Source organism: Lolium perenne, chromosome 7, assembly GCF_019359855.2.
Source record: "Lolium perenne isolate Kyuss_39 chromosome 7, Kyuss_2.0, whole genome shotgun sequence".
NCBI lineage: Eukaryota > Viridiplantae > Streptophyta > Magnoliopsida > Poales > Poaceae > Lolium > Lolium perenne.
In genome coordinates, this window is record NC_067250.2 from 76897275 (window position 1) to 76916669 (window position 19395).

The window sequence follows — 19395 nt, forward strand, 5'->3', positions numbered from 1 at the left end:
AAGGGAAATAAAAGTTCAAAAAAATGTAAAAACGAAACAATCTACCTATCTTTGTATAGAAGATCGTCTGTATGATTTTTGAGGTCATTTAGAGAAGTTGAAAAAAATCCCTTTTGAGAAGGTCGAAAAAACCTAACTTGTTACAAAAGCTGGTTTCAGTGAGACCTAACCAAATTTGGCATACATTATGCCATATCTATAACAACAAGGAATATCTAAAAGGGAAAGTTTCACAAAATTTGAAGTTTATGGCGAAAATGATGCCATACATGATGCTGTTTTTCGAGGTTTTGACCTGAAAATCAATTGGTTATTATAAAGGGAAATAAAAAGTTCGAAAAATATAAAAACGAAACAATATATCTATCTATGTATAGAAGATCAGCTGTATGAAATTTGAGTTCATTTAGAGAAGGTAGAATAAATCACCTTGTTAGAAAAGTTGGTTTCAGTGAGACGAAACGACATGCGTTTAAGCAAAGTGATTTTTTCGAACATCTCCAAATTACCCCAAATTTGCCATACATGACGCCATACGTGTAACAACAAGGAACCCTATCTAAAAAGTGTCAAAAAAGTTTGCCCAACCGTATAGCTCTATCAAAAAGAACCTCACCATGGCGCTAGTATAATTTTGGGCTTAGTTACAAACTTTCGTTACCTAACCTTCAACACGAAACTTGTTTCAAATCACTTTTGGCGTACAAGAAACAAATCCCTCCTTGATTCGAGCACCACAGCCTCCAAACTTTGCCGATGCCGATATCGGCATGGTCAGAACGGCTATGCTCGCCGCCACTGCTAGGTCACCGTCGGGATGCACCCTCAATCTCGTCCCCTCATTCGATCACTGATACACCAGAGATACCGCCGATGCCAATGCCGAACGTACATGCTGATGCCAATGCCGAACATGCATCCACACCGATGTGAGCACGGCCACGCCGCCCCGCTATGCTGGACGCCACAGACCACCGCGAGGTCTTTACCTTCGCCACCACACTCTTCTAGCACCCATCTATACACGCCAGAAAGGAGAGACACTAATTTTCTCTACATTGCTCGCGTTCGTGTCGGACACGGTCAGTCAAAGTTTTGAGGTAGTCGTCGATGTCGTCGACCATTTCTTCTCTTCTTTGCATGGTTAAACGCGTCTAGTTCATATCTATCTAATGCGTCTGGTCTCGCCTCGTGCAGTTCTTTGTGGACGTCGATCTCATCTCGGCACCCCGCAGGCCACCTCCTCCGTGCCATCGCTGTAGAGATCCGTTTAAAAATCTATTCCTACCCGTGTATTGCCCCTTGTATCAGCGCCATGGCCCACTTGTCATTCGATATACCGAAGCCCCACTCGTGCGCGTTTTGGTCAGGGATACAGCGATGCTTACGTCAAACAAAGATGGATGGTCTGACGTGTCTTGCGGGCTCTACGTGGCCCCACTAGTCTAGAAGATAACGGTCAACTGTCGGGCAACCGGCCGTTACAGCACCTGTGATGGTTTCAGAAAGGTCTTGGGGAAAACTGAGGGAAAACTAAGGAGCTGGGGAAAACTGAGCACAACTAAGGAATCGGGGGCACGAAAATAGAAATCCCTAGAAAATATGTCCACTATCACAAATATAGAATCATGGCCTCTCTTAGTACGCGGCAAACCCAACACAAAATCCATACTAATATCCTCCCAAGGTGTAGTAGGTGCCGGTAAAGGAGTATACAAACCGTGAGGCTTCAGCTTGGACCTTGACTTGTTGCAAGTAATGCATCTCTTCACATACCTGTCCACATCCCGCCTCATCTTTGGCCAATAAAAGTGGTCAGCTAGCATGAGTAACGTCTTCTCACACCCAAAGTGACCCATCAAACCTCCAACATGTGATTCCTGCAATAAGAGCAAACACACAGACGATTCTGGAACACATAGTTTGTTAGCTCTAAACAAAAACTCATCATGTATGTGATATTTTTCCCATGCTTTACCAAGAGCACATAGGCGATATGGTTCAGCAAAATCATGATCAGTAGCATACAAATCACATAGTACTTCTAATCCAGGAATTTTAACATCAAGTTGAGTTAATAGCATAATCTTCCTAGATAGAGCATCAGCAACAATATTATCTTTTCCCTTCTTATGCTTAATAATGTATGGAAAAGACGCAATGAACTCAACCCACTTAGCAAGACACTTATGCAAAGTAGATTGTGCTTTTAGATATTTCAAACCTCAATGTTGATAAATTCTTTTGGCCACAAGTAATGTTGCCAAACCTCAATAACTCTAAGTAAAGCATACAATTATTTATCATAGATAGGATAGTTCAACTTAGCACCAGAAAGTTTCTCAGAAAAATATGCAATTGGGCGACCCTCTTGCATCAACACACCACCAATTCCAATACCACTAGCATCACATTCAATCTCAAATTGCTTATTGAAATCAGGAAGTGCAAGCGGCGGTGCAGAAGTTAACAATCTCTTAAGTTCATCAAAAGCATGATCTTGGGCTGCGCCCCACTAAAAAACAACACCCTTTTTAGTCAAGTCATTCAAAGGTTCAGCAATAGTACTAAAGTTGGGCACAAATCTTCTATAAAACCCAGCTAGACCATGAAAATTTCTAACTTGACTCACATTCATGGGAGTAGGCCAATTTTGAATAGCTTCAATTTTAGACACATCTACTTCTACTCCATGCTTAGAGACAACATAACCCAGAAATATGACCTTATCTTTGCAAAATATGCACTTCTCAAGATTACCATAGAGTTTATTATCACGCAACACTTGCAAAACATGTCGAATATGTATAGTATGATCAGATTCATTGCGGCTGCAGATTAATATATCATCAAAGTACACAACCACAAACTTGCCAATAAATTCACGCAAAACATGGTTCATCAGTCTCATGAAAGTACTAGGTGCATTAGTCAAACCAAAAGGCATTACTAACCACTCATATAAACCAAATTTTGTTTTAAAGGTTGTTTTCCATTCATCCCCTTCTTTCATCCTAATTTGATGATAACCACTACGCAAATCAATTTTAGAGAACACAGCAGCACCACTCAATTCATCTAACATATCCTCTAAACGGGGAATAGGGTGACGATATCGAATAGTAATGTTGTTTATAGCTCTACAATCTACACACATACGCCATGTACCATATTTCTTAGGAACTAAAATAACAGGAACAGCACAAGGACTAAGGCTTATGCGAATATAACCTTTGTCGAGTAGCGCTTGTACTTGCTTCTGTATCTCCTTCGTCTCTTTGGGGTTCGTTCTATATGGTGCCCGATTGGGTAGCGAAGCTCTGGGAATCAAGTCGATTTGATGCTCAATACCTTGCAATGGTGGAAGTCCTGCGGGTACCTCATCCGGAAACACGTCGCCAAATTCCTGCAAAACATAAGAAACACCAAGAGGAAGAGGGGTCATGTCGTTAGAAACCAAAACCGTACCCCTGTACAAGAGCACAAGAGGCATGGCTGTAGGATCCTCACTAAATTCTCTCATGCCTTCTTTGGTGGCTAATGAGACTAAGGAATTCACTCTCTCACTTTTCGTTATATCACTCACAACATTACAATTCTCTCGCCTATCTAAAGAAGCATCCTCCAAGTTGACTTCAACTTTCTGACGAGACTCATTGACAATTTGCTGTGGTGTCATAGGCTGTAAGTTAATTTTCTTGCCCTTGAACTCCAAGTGATATGTATTGGCACGGCCATTATGTTGCACAGAACGGTCATAGAGCCAAGGCTGACCCAATAGTACGTGACACACCATCATCGGAACGACATCAAAATCAATGCAATCCTTATACGGTCCAATAGCAAATTCAACACGCACCATGTGGTTTACCTTCATCTCACCATTGTCGCTCAACCACTGAATATAGTATGGATGCGGGTGCGGTAGATACTTCAACTTCAGCTTGGTACACAAATCCTTGCTTGCTAAATTACGGCAACTCCCGCCATCAATAATGACCTTGCAAGCCTTGTCAGGACCAACTAAAGCCTTTGTTTTGAACAAATTGCAGCGCTGAGTAGATGCACTAGGCAACACATTAAGAGCACGCTGCAACACAACAATGGTGCGAGCATCAGACGGATATGCATCTTCACCATCAGTGTCATAGTCATCATCTTCTGGAGCATTAGGATCAACATCATCTCCAGTCTCATACTCATTGTCCTCATTGATAATCATGACTTTGCGGTTAGGACAATCTCTCTTGAAGTGACCCTTGCCACCACATGTATGACAAAGCATATCACAGTTGCGCGCAGTTGACATGCTAGAGCCACTCGTACTTGCAGCATATTCAGACTTCTTTGTGTTAGACACATTGGAGACCGGTTTGCTAGGCGGAGTAGAGAAAGGTGTAGAGCGCGTCGATGGCGCTGGCGCCATAGATGGGGGCGCGCGGGGTGTAAAACGCCCAGCTCCCGTAGTACGACCTTTGACCTTTACTTCGTCAGCCAACTGTGATTCAGCTTCTCTTGCATGATGTAACAATTGATTCATATTGGTGTAACTGTAGTGATGAACAACGCCCTTTATATCATACTTCAAACCGTTGAGGAAACGCTGCATTGTCATCTCGAGAGACTCACGGACACGGCCACGCTGCATAACCATCTCCATCTCCATGTAGTATTCATCCACAGTCTTCACACCTTGTCTCAAAAGTGTCAACTTATCAAATATATTCCGCAAGTAATTTGTAGGCACAAAGCGAGAAGTCATCGTCGCCTTCATAGCACGCCATGTGCGTATAGGTTGCTCACCATCCTCTTCTCGGTTACGAACAAAAGCATCCCACCAACGCAAAGCATAGCCATCAAATTCGGAAGAAGCAAGCTTGATCTTCCGATCTTCAGTACAATGTGGATGTAAGCTCCATAACTTCTCAATCTTGAGATCCCAACTGAGGTATTTTTCAACATCAGCTCCTCCTTCAAACTTGGGTATAGAAAACTTGGGCTTACCCAATCCATCTTCATCATCTTGTCCACGACTGATACGTCTCCAACGTATCGATAATTTCTTATGTTCCATGACACATTATTGATGATACCTACATGTTTTATGCATACTTTATGTCATATTTATGCATTTTCCGGCACTAACCTATTAACGAGATGCCGAAGAGCCAGTTGTTGTTTTCTGCTATTTTTGGTTTCAGAAATCCCAGTAAGGAAATATTCTCGGAATTGGACGAAATCAACGCCCAGGATCTTATTTTTCCACGAAGCTTCTAGAACACCGGGGGAGATACGAAGTGGGGCGACGAGGCGGCCACACACTAGGGCGGCGCGGCCCAGGCCCTGGCCGCGTCGGCCTGTTGTGTGGGCCCCTCGTGGCGCCCCCTGACCTACCCTTCCGCCTACTTAAGCCTTCGTCGATAATAACTCCAGTACCGAGAGCCACGATACGGAAAACCTTCCAGAGACGCCGCCGCCGCCAATCCCATCTCGGGGAATTCAGGAGATCACCTCCGGCACCCTGCCGGAGAGGGGAATCATCTCCCGGAGGACTCTTCACCGCCATGGTCGCCTCCGGAGTGATGTGTGAGTAGTTCACCCCTGGACTATGGGTCCATAGCAGTAGCTAGATGGTCGTCTTCTCCTAATTGTGCTATCATTGTTGGATCTTGTGAGCTGCCTAACATGATCAAGATCATCTATCTGTAATGCTACATGTTGTGTTTGTTGGGATCTGATGGATATGGAATACTATGCTATGTTGATTATCAATTTATTATCTATGTGTTGTTTATGATCTTGCATGCTCTCCGTTACTAGTAGAGGCTCTGGTCAAGTTTTTGCTTGTAACTCCAAGAGGGGGTATTTATGCTCGATAGTGGGTTCATGTCTCCATTAAATCTGGGGGAGTGACAGAAACCTCTAAGGTTGTGGATGTGCTGTTGCCACTAGGGATAAAACATCAACGCTATGTCTAAGGATGTATTTGTTGATTACATTACGCACCATACTTAATGCAATTGTCTGTTGTTTGCAACTTAATACGGAGGGGTTCGGATGATAACTTTGAAGGTGGACTTTTTAGGCATAGATGCATCTTTGGATAGCGGTCTATGTACTTTGTCGTAATGCCCAATTAAATCTCACAATACTCATCATAACATGTATGTGCATGGTCATGCCCTCTTTATTTGTCAATTGCCCAACTGTAATTTGTTCACCCAACATGCTTATTCTTATGGGAGAGACGCCTCTAGTGAACTGTGGACCCCGGTCCATTCTTAACATCGAATACAATCTACTGCAATACTCGTTCTACTGTTTTCTGCAAACAATCATCATCCACACTATACATCTAATCCTTTGTTACAGCAAGCCGGTGAGATTGACAACCTCACTGTTACATTGGGATAAAGTATCTTAGTTGTGTTGTGCAGGTTTCACGTTGGCGCCGGAATCCCTGGTGTTGCGCCGCACTACACTCCGCTGCCATCTACCTTCAACGTGCTTCTTGGCTCCTACTGGTTCGATAAACCTTGGTTTCTTACTGAGGGAAAACTTGCCGCAGTACGCATCACACCTTCCTCTTGGGGTTCCCAACGGTCGCGTGCTGTACGCGTATCAAGACTGTTTTCTGGCGCCTTTGCCGGGGAGATCAAGACACGCTGCAAGGGAAGTCTCCACCTCCAATCTCTTTACTTTGTTTTTGTCTTGCTTTATTTTATTTACTTCTTTGTTTGCTGCACTAAAACAAAACACAAAAAAATTAGTTACTTGCATTTGCCTTACTTATTTCATCATGTTTCCTCCTAATTTTACTTTAAAAGATATACCGGTAGGACAAGGGTCTATAATTGGAAGAGATAATATAGAAGAATTTTTCACCCATGTTAGTATGCATGAAGATCTTGAAGATATACCCCTGGCAAAAACTGTCCCTACCTATGAAGATGCCTCTGTCTGTTTGGTACGCATGATGGAAACTAGATTTATTAGTCTCAACCCTATGATACAACACATGTTTCTTACACTTTCTGATATGGAGAGGGGAGAAAAGAGAGATTTTGTTTTAAAAGTCCTTGTGCGAGAATTTGAGGATATAGCCAAAGAAGCTAGAAAAGTTTTTATTAAGCATAAGAGGCTTGGTATGTTCACCGATTTTAAAAGAACACTTGAAAAGATGGATATGGATAGAATTAAGTACACTAATTATGTTAATGATGGTGGGGAGATTAAAGCACCAATACCTTGTAAGCTCCTAGGAATGTATGAAGCACTAGATGATAATTATGCTTGGCTTATTCCTGAAAATTTGTTTGATGAGAGTAACAAGCCCAAGACTAATGAAAAGGGAGCCTCTGAAACTTATGTATACAAAATACAATGCATGGTTGACAAAACTCCAAACCCTGCTGTAGATGCATCATCTCTTGATAATACTTGATACACACTTTCTGCGCCTAGCTGAATGGCGTTAAAGAAAAGCGCTTATGGGAGACAACCCATGATTTTACTACTGCACTTTTGTTTTATATTTGAGTCTTGGAATTTGTTAGTACTGTAGCAACCTCTCCTTATCTTAGTTTTGTTGCATTGTTGTGCCAAGTAAAGTCTTTGATAGTAAGGTTCATACTAGATTTGGATTACTGCGCAGAAACAGATTTCTTGCTGTCACGAATCTGGGCCTAATTATCTGTAGGTAACACAGAAAATTATGCCAATTTACGTGAGTGATCCTCAGATATGTACGCAACTTTCACTAAATTTGATAATTTTCATTTGAGCAAGTCTGGTGCCTCTTAGAAATTCGTCTTTACGGACTGTTCTGTTTTGACAGATTCTGCCTTTTATTTCGCATTGCCTGTTTTGTTATGCTTGATGGATTTTTCTATTTCATTAACTTTTAGTAGCTTTGTGCAATGTCCAGAAGTGTTAAGAATGATTATGTCACCTCTAAACATGTGAATTTTGATTGTGCACTAACTCTCTAATGAGTTGTTTTGAGTTTGGTGTGGAGGAAGTTTTCAAGGATCAAGAGAGGAGGATGATACAATATGATCAAGGAGAGTGAAAGCTCTAAGCTTGGGGATGCCCCGGTGGTTCACCCCTGCATATTTCAAGAAGACTCAAGCGTCTAAGCTTGGGGATGCCCAAGGCATCCCCTTCTTCATCGACAACATTATCAGGTTCCTCTAGTGAAACTATATTTTTATTCCATCACATCTTATGTACTTTACTTGGAGCGTCTGTTTGTTTTTGTTTTTGTTTTGTTTGAATAAAATGGATCCTAGCATTCATTGTGTGGGAGAGAGACACGCTCCGCTGTTGCATATGGACAAATATGTCCTTAGGCTTTACTCATAATATTCATGGCGAAGGTTGAATCTTCTTCGTTAAATTGTTATATGGTTGGAAACGGGAAATGCTACATGTAGTAATTGGTAGAATGTCTTGAATAATTTGATACTTGGCAATTGTTGTGCTCATGTTTAAGCTCTTGCATCATATACTTTGCACCTATTAATGAAGAAATACATAGAGCTTGCTAAAATTTGGTTTGCATAATTGGTCTCTCTAAGGTCTAGATAATTTCTAGTAAGGGTCGAACAACAAGGAAGACGGTATAGAGTCTTATAATGCTTACAATATGTCTTTTATGTGAGTTTTGCTGCACCGCTTCATACTTGTGTTTGTTTCAAATAACCTTGCTAGCCTAAACCTTGTATCGAGACGGAATACTTCTCATGCATCCAAAATCCTTGAGCCAAACACTATGCCACTTGTGTCCACCATACCTACCTACTACATGGTATTTCTCCGCCATTCGAAAGTAAATTGCTTGAGTGCTACCTTTAAATTTCTATCCTTTATCTTTGCAATATATATCTCATGGGACAAATAGCCTAAAAACTATTGTGGTATTGAATATGTACTTATGCATTTTATCTCTTATAAGTTGCTTGTTGTGCGATAACCATGTTCCTGGGGACGCCATCAACTACTCTTTGTTGAATATCATGTGAGTTTCTATGCATGTCCGTCTTGTCTGAAGTAAGGGCGATTTACCATGAGTTGAATGGTTTGAGCATGCATACTGTTAGAGAAGAACATTGGGCCGCTAACTAAAGCCATGATCCATGGTGGAAGTTTCAGTTTTGGACAAATATCCTCAATCTCATATGAGAAAATTAATTGTTGTTGAATGCTTAAGCATTAAAGAGGAGTCCATTATCTGTTGTCTATGTTGTCCCGGTATGGATGTCTAAGTTGAGAATAATCAAAAGCGAGAAATCCAATGCGAGCTTTCTCCTTAGACCTTTGTACATGCGGCATAGAGATACCCCTTTGTGACACTTGGTTAAAACATATGTATTGCGGTGATAATCCAGGTAATCCGAGCTAATTAGGACAAGGTGCGGGCACTATTAGTATACTATGCATGAGGCTTGCAACTTGTAGGATATAATTTACATGATACATATGCTTTATTACTACCGTTGACAAAATTGTTTCTTGTTTTCAAAACCAAAGCTCTAGCACAAATATAGCAATCAATGCTTCCCTCTGCGAAGGGCCTTTCTTCTACTTTTATGTTGAGTCAGTTCACCTATTTCTCTCCATCTCAAGAAGCAAACACTTGTGTGAACTGTGCATTGATTCCTACATACTTGCATATTGCACTTATTATATTACTTTATGTTGACAATATCCATGAGATATACATGTTACAAGTTGAAAGCAACCGATGAAACTTAATCTTCCTTTGTGTTGCTTCAATGCCTTTACTTTGAAATTATTGCTTTATGAGTTAACTCTTATGCAAGACTTATTGATGCTTGTCTTGAAAGTACTATTCATGAAAAGTCTTTGCTATATGATTCAATTGTTTACTCATTGCATTTACCATTGCTTCGAATCGCTGCATTCATTACATGTGCTCACAATAGTATGATCAAGATTATGATGGCATGTCACTTCAGAAATTATCTTTGTTATCGTTTACCTACTCGGGACGAGCAGGAACTAAGCTTGGGGATGCTGATACGTCTCCAACGTATCGATAATTTCTTATGTTCCATGCCACTTTATTGATGATACCTACATGTTTTATGCACACTTTATGTCATATTTATGCATTTTCCGGCACTAACCTATTAACGAGATGCCGAAGAGCCAGTTGCTGTTTTCTGCTGTTTTTGGTTTCAGAAATCCTAGTAAGGAAATATTCTCGAAATTGGACGAAATCAACGCCCAGGATCTTATTTTTCCACGAAGCTTCCAGAACACCGGGGAAGATACGAAGAGGGGCGACGAGGCAGCCACACACTAGGGCGGCGCGGCCTAGGCCCTAGCCGCGCCGGCCTGTTGTGTGGGCCCCTCGTGGCACCCCCTGACCTACCCTTCCGCCTACTTAAGCCTTCGTCGATAATAACTTCAGTACCGAGAGCCACGATACGGAAAACCTTCCAGAGACGCCGCCGCTGCCAATCCCATCTCGGGGGATTCAAGAGATCGCCTCCGGCACCCTGCCGGAGAGAGGAATCATCTCCCGGAGGACTCTTCACCGCCATGGTCGCCTCCGGAGTGATGTGTGAGTAGTTCACCCCTGGACTATGGGTCCATAGCAGTAGCTAGATGGTCGTCTTCTCCTAATTGTGCTATCATTGTTGGATCTTGTGAGCTGCCTAACATGATCAAGATCATCTATCTGTAATGCTACATGTTGTGTTTGTTGGGATCTGATGGATATGGAATACTATGCTATGTTGATTATCAATTTATTATCTATGTGTTGTTTATGATCTTGCATGCTCTCCATTACTAGTAGAGGCTCTAGCCAAGTTTTTGCTTGTAACTCCAAGAGGGGGTATTTATGCTCGATAGTGGGTTCATGTCTCCATTAAATCTGGGGGAGTGACAGAAACCTCTAAGGTTGTGGATGTGTTGTTGCCACTAGGGATAAAACATCAACGCTATGTCTAAGGATGTATTTGTTGATTACATTACGCACCATACTTAATGCAATTGTCTGTTGTTTGCAACTTAATACTGGAGGGGGTTCGGATGATAACCTGAAGGTGGACTTTTTAGGCATAGATGCATGCTGGATAGCGGTCTATGTACTTTGTCGTAATGCCCAATTAAATCTCACAATACTCATCATAACATGTATGTGCATGGTCATGCCCTCTTTATTTGTCAATTGCCCAACTGTAATTTGTTCACCCAACATGCTTATTCTTATGGGAGAGACGCCACTAGTGAACTGTGGACCCCGGTCCATTCTTAACATCGAATACAATCTACTGCAATACTCGTTCTACTGTTTTCTGCAAACAATCATCATCCACACTATACATCTAATCCTTTATTACAGCAAGCCGGTGAGATTGACAACCTCACTGTTACGTTGGGACAAAGTATCTTGGTTGTGTTGTGCAGGTTCCATGTTGGCGCCGGAATCCCTGGTGTTGCGCCGCACTACACTCCGCCGCCATCAACCTTCAATGTGCTTCTTGGCTCCTACTGGTTCGATAAACCTTGGTTTCTTACTGAGGGAAAACTTGTCGCTATACGCATCACACCTTCCTCTTGGGGTTCCCAACGGTCGCGTGCTGTACGCGTATCAATGACCATTGCGGCCAAGTGGAGCCCAACCGCGAGGAAGATTACCACGTGGCGCACCACGAGCATTGTGTGCGTCATCTTGAAGCTCAAGATCTTTGTCATCGTCTTGTTATTGTTGTGCAGTCAAATTTTCAATAGCTAGGCGCATATCTGCAATATTGCGCTGTATATCCGTCACTTGATCAGACATTGTGGTGACGGTCGCATTTTTAGCATCCAACTTTTGGTTGATCTCTTCAACCTTCCCATTAAGCACATCGTCCTGAGCGCGGAATTCACGTCGCATCTCATTACGAAGAGCCTCAAACTCCCTCCATGTGATGAAGTCTGCAGCACTCTTGTTTTCCTGGTTAACAAGTTTATGATCACTAGCAGACATTGTTAGTAGATTAGTGCACTAAATCAAAAATATATGGTGGTACTCTCACAACTCACTCAACAACTGATAAGAAAAGGAGATCTTACCGTTCCAAAGTAAATTAGTGTTGATTACCACTTGTAGTAACAACTAGTGCACGGATGTAGCGAAGCGAATATCAAGGGTATAAGAACAGATCACACGACAAAGCAGGGTATATGTGGGGTTGTAGGTAGGCTACCTATTTGCACCAATAACAAGCTCTAGCGCTGACTGTAGACAACCAATGATACTCACACAAGGCGATAGATGTGGCAAAGCAACTATATGTAGGAAAAGTTGCAATGCACTAGAGAGACGCTAGCAAAGCTCAACGAGACAGGCACAAGATTGCTCAACTACGGGTGCAGTAAAGTAAACTTAGGCCTTCACTTGATTCTTCTAGCACTTCACTTGTTGTTTTGGATTTTCTTTTGTAACGCAGCTATGTAGCTCTTTTTGCTTCTTTTCAAAAAAAATTGTTTTTTTTATTTTATGACAGAACTCCTTGATAACACGGCCAACAAGATATGCAAAGCACCAAAACCCTAATGAGCAGCCTGTTGAGCGGTAAAACTAGTCTCTTCTGGGGAAGTTCCTAGTCACTTTATATCGATAGGCTGTGTCTATGGTTAGAAACAAGCACACTGTACGCTATGTGGACTCGGAGTAACAAAAACTAACACTAGACGATAAGAGAGACTCAAACCCTAACAATACTAGATGCAAGGAAAAGATACGCAAAAACAACTACGAAAAGCAACTAAAACTCGAAATTTGTGCAATCTAAGGCTATGGCAAACCCTAACCCTAATATTTTGGCTTTTTCTGGATAGGAAAACACTCACAACTCAACTACGGGGTGGATTGTGGATGGCTTACCGAGGAAAACTGGAAATCTGATACCAAGATGATAAGGGGTGGCCCGATCTTCTCAGTAAGCAACGGTGGTTATGATGATCACGGGGTGATAGCAGCGGAGAAACACGATGATGTAGTGGATGATAACTTGTATGACGCAACGAGATCTCTCGATTGGTCCCTGTCGCCAATGCAACAGCTCTCAACCCTGCAAGATATTCGCAACTCCACACACTTGCGCACGTAGCCGCCGACCACGAAGCGGTAAGTTGCAACCGTCTAATTCCCAATGGAACAGCAGATCACACAAGACTTTATCAGGATCTACACAATATCAAGCAATATGGTGTAGGGAATTCAATAGTTTTGCAGAGCAAACAACTAAGAACTAGGGTTTATCTTAAACGTGGTCTCAAAACAGCTAGGGGGTCGTCCAAGGCACTTATATAGGCGTCCGGGACAAGTTCTGGTCGAAAAGATACAAGTAAAACCGACCCAGAATAGATTTGGTCGAGACAGACTCGGACTAGGTCGGTCTGGAACCCGGTTGACCGGGTCTGGGGCCGGGCTGGCCAGTCTAGACTGGGCCAGGGACCGGGCGGCAACCGGAAGTATCGCAGAAGTCCTTCCGGTTGGCCCCAGTACGACGCCCGGTTGGCGCCGGGATGAATCCGGCGTGCCGCCCGGTTGAACCGGGCCAGGGACCGGGCGCGCCGGTCTGGAGGCCAGTCTGACAGGGCGCTGGGCCGGCCTGGACGTCAACTTCTCCTCTCGCGCATGCCTCCCGCTCCTCCCTCACGCGTCCATGAGATATCGTCATATCCAGCTCCATGTCCAGCTTCACGTCCATCTTGACGTCCGTCTTCACGTCTAGCTGCTCCTCTACTCCTCGTGCGATGCTCATCTCCTCTTGATACCTAATGATACATAAGTAACAGGACTTAGGCAGTATAAAGTTCTCATCAATCAAAGTATCGTTTAGAAACAAGTTCACATGTTGTCTAAGTAGCTTCGCACGAGCCCTTGTAATTGGTCCAATCCGAACTTCATCGGACTTGAGCTTCACAGCAGGTTCATCTTCAACTTCCAATGACAGAGGTAGTAGTGAGGTAGGGATGTCCTCATCAGGTTGGACTAGCCCGTTGGGCTCGGTCCAACCGACCCAGTCGCCCCCGTAGACGTCTCCTCTGCCTAACCCTAAATCTCCTCGACGCTCTGGTGACCCGCGTCGCCGTCGCCGAATTACTCCGGCCGTCTCAGGCCATCCCCGGCGACGTGGTTGGTCTCTGGCGAACCGCCCCTCGACGGTGCACCCGCTAGTCCGCGTCGATTTGGTCTTCATCGCCTCCTCCGTTCGCCCCCTTCTCGTCTGCACATAGGCACGGTTCCGCGGCGATCTGGTGTTCGCCGACACTCCGAGGCTGTGGCGCTGCCGTGAGCTTTGCCATGGTGGTGCTAGTACTGCGGCGATGCAGTGCCTGGCCTGGCTTGGCCTGGCGTCGCCGTGCCCACGGTGTGTGCCGCCGTGGCCGCCATGGCCGTGTTCGTCGACCCGCTTTACCAGTAAGTCCTCCACCGTCTCCCTTTCTATCTCTCAGCTCTATTCCTCCTTCTTCTAGCCTGAGCTGCGGCCGATCCTCCCCATGCAGAGGTCATGCCATGCTGTTGCTTTGGCTCTACTGGCCGCTGTTGTTGTGCATGTGCTGCTGCGGTGCGTGTGCTTCTGCTGGGCGTGTGCTGCTGCTGGTTTCTCTGCTGCTGCCATGGTGACTAGTTGAAAGATCGAGATGTCGCCTAGAGGGGGGTGAATAGGCAATTAAAAACTCTTACGAATTTGTATTGTAAGAATGCGGAATTAAACTAACGTTTGGATTACAAGCACAAACCCTAAATATGCTAAGCTCAACTAAGTGTAACAATAACAACTAGAGCTAGGCAAGATAGGCACAAGATATATGTAGCACAAGTGATAGCAAGATATATGTACTTCAAGCACGATGGCTATCACAAGGAAAGAGAGCTCGGGTATAGAAATAACCGAGGCACGCGGAGACGAGGATGTATTCCCGTGTTCCCTTCCTTTGCAAGAAGGTACGTCACGTTTGGAGGAGTGGAGGTCCCACGAAGGATTCCCCAACGCCACGAAGGCTCACCCTATTCTCCGAGCCACACCCACGAAGGATAATGGCCCTTTCCTTATGGTTAGCTTTTCCTCCACTCCGGAGATGGCAAGCTCCACAACCACTTCACAAGCTCCACGAAGGAGAAGCCCGGGCCCCTTCACAATCTTCCACGAAGAGGTCACTGGGGCACCAACCAAGCCAACTAGGAGGTCTCCCTCCAAGAGTAACAAGCTCACGGTCTCTCACTCGAACTAATCGTGGTGGAGAGCTCAACACTATGCAATGATGCAAAGCAAGAACACTAGAGGTGTTCAAGTCCTTCACACTCAAATCCCACCCAAGCAACAAATGCTAGGATGAGATTGGAGAGGAAGAACAATGGGGAAAGTCAACAAAAGACTCCAAGATCTAGATCCAAAGGGTTCCCCCCACTTAGAGGAGAAAATGATTGGTGGGAATGTAGATCTAGATCTCCTCTCTCAAATCCTCAAGAATGGGCAAGAATCATGGGAGGAATCAAGGGAGGAAGCTAGTTCTTCAAATAGCAACAATGGAGGTGAAGAAGGGGAAGAACTAACTCAGCCCAAGGTGGAAGAAGGGCTATTTATAGCCCAAGAGCAAATATAACCGTTGGGGAAAAGTTGGGCTGAGTCAACCGTCAAGGAGGCTGGTCAACCGGGCCTGGGACCGGGCCGTCCGGTTCAGGAACCGGTCAGACCGGACCACCGACCGGGCCATCCGGTCCACAGACCGGTCGACCGGGCCAGGGACCGGACCAGCCGGTCCAAACCGGGGCAGGGGCCGTACCGAGACCGGAACTGGGAATTGTTCCGCAGTAGTCCTCCCGGATGGCATCAGTGTAGGAGCCGGTTGGCGCCGGGGCGCCCGGCCGTGCACCCGGTCAACCGGGCGGCAGACCGGAACCGGCCGGCGCAGGGGCCGGTCCGACCGGGTCCCTGACCGGGTGAGCAAGAAAACATGTTATACAAAAACTGTGATAACTTTTGTGTCCGGACCCCGATTGACACGAAACCAATTTTGGTGGAAAGATAACAACGAATAGAACCCCAGTTTAGATGATTTTAGAGAGGGAGTCTCCCACCGTCAAGAAACGGTGAAGATGTCCAAACTCAAAAACGCAATAGAAGATGCATGCGGATTCCGTTTTCGATGAACTTGGGCTTGTTGTAAAGCTAGCAACAAGCTCAAGAACCTCTCACAGAGAAACACCAAGAAGCAATAGGGATATGCAAAGTATGCTAAGGATTGAGCTCCCTAAGACGATGTGATCAAGTTACCCAACCGAAAGCCCCTCTTGATAGTGCGGTTATCCATCCTATAATCCGGTCTCCCAACAACCACCTTGAGACCGGTAAAAGGAAAACCTAGCAAGTCCATACCTTTGCCTTGCGCATCCTGCTTGATCTTGATGATAGCTCTTCAAGCTCCACTCAAGCCGGAATGCCTCACTTGATCATCGTCGCTTCGTGAAGACTCACAAATGCTCCCCCATACACCATGATGGGAAAGCTCTATTGATGCACATCTTCACATGTCCATTATCACCAAATGGACGGCAAGCTTCAAGAATGTGATCCACTCAAGATTCTCATCTTGAACTTGCCCAACTCAACCTTGTATCTTCTCATACTCTATCATACTATCTTGAGGTGTATAAAGAATTCTTCACTTGGAATCAAGCTCTCAAGATCTTGATCATTCATTGCTTATCACATAGGATAGAGCATGGCCAATATTGAGTTCCACATAAGAACTCCTTCTTCATTTCTTCTTCTTTATCATATCACATATATATCTTCAAACCGATGATCTTGATGTCAATACACAAGATGTATCTTTATTTACATGGCATCCATACTTGAATCCAACACATGGAATACAAGTAGAACCTATGGAATATTCCTTCATATAAACTCAATGAAAACATTAGTCCATAGGGGTTGTCATTAATTACCAAAACCACACATAGGGGCAATATACCCTTACACTAGTTGCTACTGCTGTTGCCCTATCTGCTCTTCTCTATGCCATGATGTTGTAGCTCATGAGCATACTGTGATGCTCATGCCATGCTAGGTTGCTCCTGCTATTGCTACTGATGCTATGCCTTTCATGTGTGTTCATTTACTTGCCCCTGGCTTGATTATTATAAATAGTCCTTGCATTCTACAAGTGCCAGTGCTCCTGGTGTGTTGTCCCTTGTGCTATGATTCATAGAGATGCCCTGTTGAGCATGATTGCTAACTATACAGCTCCATACTTTGTTAGTGTGCTTCTGCATACAATTATAATGTATTAATTTGATTATATTTGATACAATGGTTGGTTATCTGTGGCTTTGGATGATCCTGTGATCACCAGGGCTTCCTGTTGGCTTATATATGTGCATGAATTCAATTCATATGCTGTTGTTGCTTGTGGATTTAGCTCCCCACCAAGTACTGGTGGTTGATGTTGCTTGTGAATCCTATACTGTTGCTCTTCCAGGTCTGTGTGATTCCCAAGCCTGTGTTGGTGCATAATCTTGCTGTCTCCAGCACTTACTAAATGCTTGCAGTGATCCATTGGATCATATGCAAGGGTCTGGTGCATTGTTTAACTTGTGTATTTCATTTATCTATGTTGCCTTGTGTTATTGAATGGATAAATGATGTGAACTGCTTAGCAGTGATGATCTCATGGATGGATTTAATGAAGCTAGAGGGATGCCAACCACTAGTTGGGTACCCTAGCTCATGTTGAACCCTGTTGGGTGATGATGTGCTTCTCCAGTGGGCTTTTCTGTGTGGCTAGGTAGCTGTTGTGACCCTAGCAGACTTGGCCTGCTAGTTATGGTTGCTCCTACCTCTAGCGTATGCTTCTGTGCAATATTCCTGGTGGTCATCCATGGGCTGCTAAGATATTTAATGTTGAGATGAGACTAGACAGATTAATGTCCATAGTCTGATGGCTTAACTAGCTGTAGGTGCTTGGTGAATCTGGATGACTAGATAGGATAAATCCATGATGGATTTCTTTGGTTATGTCACTATGTTGACATAACCATTGTTCCCTTGGTGATTTCCTTCTAGCTAACTCTCTTGTTTGCTGGCACCAAATGGCTTGACAGCCAAGTGATGATACAAACTGAGTTTTCTACCCCTCTTTGCTTCTGTGATGCATGGGTATGCTTATTTATGAGCAAAACATGTGCTTGCTCATGATCATATGTGTATATCTCACTCCAGCTCCTAGATTAGTTTGTTGATGTAGAGGATTTGCTTCTGGTGGATGATCAAAGCTTGCCCTGCTCCTCCTGCTGGCTTATGATGATCTATCCCTTGTGGCTTGCTCAACAACACAGTTCCTGATGGAACTGTTCTGGATGATTTGGTGGTTTTGGATAGGTTGAATAGCTCTGGTTGTTCTTCCTGTTCTTACCCTTGTGATGATCCCGTCGATAGGATCATAGGGTATGCTGGTGAAAAGGTTTTATACCTGCTCTCACCTTACTCGACAGCAGTACTTTTCCTGGGTTCCTCTCCCCTGGTGTGTGTGTGCTGTGAGGCATGCAGCAAGCCTTGTGAGCTGCCTGTGTATGCACTTGTTGTAACTTGGGCTTTGGCATGCTCAGCTCGGCAGAGTTGATATTATCCTCTCCATTGCCTCATTATTTCACTAACCTGCCAAGTGGCTTTGCCACTTGGCCTAACTCTTCTTTTATTTTGATGTTTTTGTTTCCAGGGATGAATGAGATGATCAAGTGAAGATCAATCAAGTGGTGATCAAGCAAATCATGAAGATTTACTTTAGTAGTTTAGGATTCTGTCTAAACTTGTAATTCTTTTGTTTTCCATTTTTATTTATTAATTTCAGTAATGTGTTGTAATGTTTATAATTCAATTTGGACATTGTAAATGACATTGTATTCTGTGTGTTAATCAATAAAGCTCAAGGCTTTCTCTAATGAGTTTTAATTATATGTTCTAATATTTCTTATTCTGATTTATTCAATTGTTTATTGAATTTTCCATATTTGAATTATAAATACTTAATTAATGTTTGAATTTGAAATTCAGACATATCTTGTTTGAATTCAATCATGCAACTTAAGTTGAGAAAGGAGTTGTTCCCCTCTCTTCTCGAAAACCCTAAGTGTTGACTAAATAGGTTCAAGTTTATCGCACTCTCGAAACCCTAATCCTGTGTGGTGTCGAGAGAGAAACTTGTCCCCCTTTGATGCAGTTTTTCAATAAAAGCGCGAAATTTCCCCAGATTTTACGATGCAATGCACATCCCTTCCTAAATTCTACCCCTGATCGTCTCTAAACCTGGGATATTACATGAGCAACCGATTGGGTATACCCATGTCACTGACAGGTGGAG